Source organism: Sinocyclocheilus anshuiensis, unplaced genomic scaffold, assembly GCF_001515605.1.
Source record: "Sinocyclocheilus anshuiensis isolate Anshui unplaced genomic scaffold, SAMN03320099.WGS_v1.1 scaffold204, whole genome shotgun sequence".
Taxonomy (NCBI): Eukaryota; Metazoa; Chordata; class Actinopteri; order Cypriniformes; family Cyprinidae; genus Sinocyclocheilus; species Sinocyclocheilus anshuiensis.
In genome coordinates this window covers 521,670-524,350 of record NW_015557064.1, presented here as the reverse complement: position 1 = coordinate 524,350, position 2,681 = coordinate 521,670, and positions in this window count along the sequence as shown.

Here is a 2,681-nt window from a genome sequence, read left to right as displayed (position 1 = left end):
AGGAATGCGCACGCTTTATTTGACGACTTGTGGACTGTTCAACTGCAACACCCACTGACTGAAATGATAGAGCTTGGAATAGCCAGACAATGTTTAATATAACTCCGACTGGATTTGTCTGAAAGACGAAAGTCATATACACCTATGCCTTGAGGGTGAGTAATTCATGGGCTAATTTTCATTTTTGGGTGAACTAACCCTTTAAGGCAATATTTCTAATGTTCGTTTAAAGGCCCGTTCACCATGATAACTACATCGATAACGTTAAACTGTTCTAAAACCCGTTCTAAATAAATAAAGAGTCCACATCACAGCTTTAACGATAACGTCACAGTGAAACGATATCGTTGGAATAATTTTCTAAATTGTTTTAAATAAATGTATTTTAGCTTTAGTTAAATTCCTGAAAACGGTTTAACAACAAAGTTGGCTTGACGTTGGACGTTCGATATTCGCAAATTTAGGGACCGTCTCTAAAGTTACATGCGATATTGGTGTACACTTTTCTAACTTCAATAGCATTTGAGGAGAATTACTTACAATCATAAAAACAACTGTAAACTGTTCATCTAGAACGCAAAATATATAATTTAAAGCTCAATAGCATTTGAGGAGAATGACTTAGTCATAAAAACAACTGTAAACTGTTAATTTAGGTGTCAACTATAAAGCACACCTTTTACATTTTTGATATTAGTTCAAATAAACTGTAAATCATTTGTTAAAAATATCTATTTTTTCAGTACCGAATGGGCTCAAACGCAAATTTAAAGCTCAATAGCATTTGAGGAGAATGACTTATAGACATAAAAACAACTGTAAACTGTTCATCTAGGTGTCAACTATAATGCACACCTTTTACATTTTTGATATTTATTAAAATAAACTGTAAATCATATGTAAAAAATGCTACTTTTTCACAACCGAATGGGCTCAAACGCAAATTTAAAGCTCAATAGCATTTGAGGAGAATGACTTATTGTCATAAAATCAACTGTAAACTGTTCATCTAGGTGTCAACTATAATGCACACCTTTTACATTTTTGATATTTATTAAAATAAACTGTAAATCATATGTAAAAAATGCTACTTTTTCACAACCGAATGGGCTCAAACGCAAATTTAAAGCTCAATAGCATTTGAGGAGAATGACTTATTGTCATAAAATCAACTGTAAACTGTTCATCTAGGTGTCAACTATAATGCACACCTTTTACATTTTTGATATTTATTAAAATAAACTGTAAATCATATGTAAAAAAATGCTACTTTTTCACAACCGAATGGGCTCAAGTGCAAAATATGCCATTATTTAAAGCTCAATAGCATTTGAGGAGAATGACTTATTGTCATAAAATCAACTGTAAACTGTTCATCTAGGTGTCAACTATAATGCACACCTTTTACATTTTTGATATTTATTAAAATAAACTAAATCATATGTAAAAAATGCTACTTTTTCACAACCGAATGGGCTCAAACGCAAATTTAAGGCTCAATAGCATTTGAGGAGAATGACTTATTGTCATAAAATCAACTGTAAACTGTTCATCTAGGTGTCAACTATAATGCACACCTTTTACATTTTTGATATTTATTAAAATAAACTAAATCATATGTAAAAAATGCTACTTTTCTCTACCGAATGGTCTCAAATGCAAAATATGCCATTATTTAAAGCTCAATAGCATTTGAGCAGAATGACTTATAGTCATAAAAACAACTGTAAACTGTTCATCTAGGTGTCAACTATAATGCACACCTTTTACATTTTTGATATTTATTAAAATAAACTGTAAATCATATGTAAAAAATGCTACTTTTTCACAACCGAATGGGCTCAAACGCAAATTTAAGGCTCAATAGCATTTGAGGAGAATGACTTACAGTCATAAAAAAGTTGATTGTGTGACTGTAAAGTGTGTGTCCGTTCCTATATATAAGACATTGCTGTAAATATAACAGTATACTGGCAGCCGGATGCCAGTAAGTTAATATAAAATGTTTGCAGATTTATTATTGTATTTGCATTTTTCAGAACAGTGTTTGCAGAACTTGCCCAAACTTTCAAAACAAACAAAATTTCCATATCATTTCGACAGTTTTATAGTAAATATTAAAAATGTAAAAGGTGTGCATCATAGTTGACACCTGAAAAAAAAAATTTTTGTGGTGTTGCAAAATATATTAAATTAATCATCATAAATTCTACTTGTAATATTAAAAATCAAGGAGAACAACAATTTCTGTTCTTTCAAACACTCGACTGACGTAATAGAGAATTTAGAGCAATAACATTGTAGTAATCTCATTAATTGTCGTGTTTTGTCGCTGTGCTAAACTAACATACTACCTAACCCTAAAGCACCTGTTGCCACCAGCGATTGTTTTATAGGACTAATTTTGAAAAGTGTTAGTAAAAGTGTTTTTACGCTTCTTTATAATGGTATTCAACTTAATTATAGTTAATTCCAGTCCAGTCTTGTCAGTTAAAACTTTTCTTTTGCTCAAACAATCTGTAATTTGTTGGTTAAAAAGCAAAGTCTTATGAACACATGTTTCTATCAACAGGAAGGCTTTGGATTCACTGCAGAATAAGCCGGAGTGTAAATTGATGAGCATACAGAAGGAGTGATTGGTCTAATTCTCATATTCAGGCAAGTATAAATCTATGCATAGA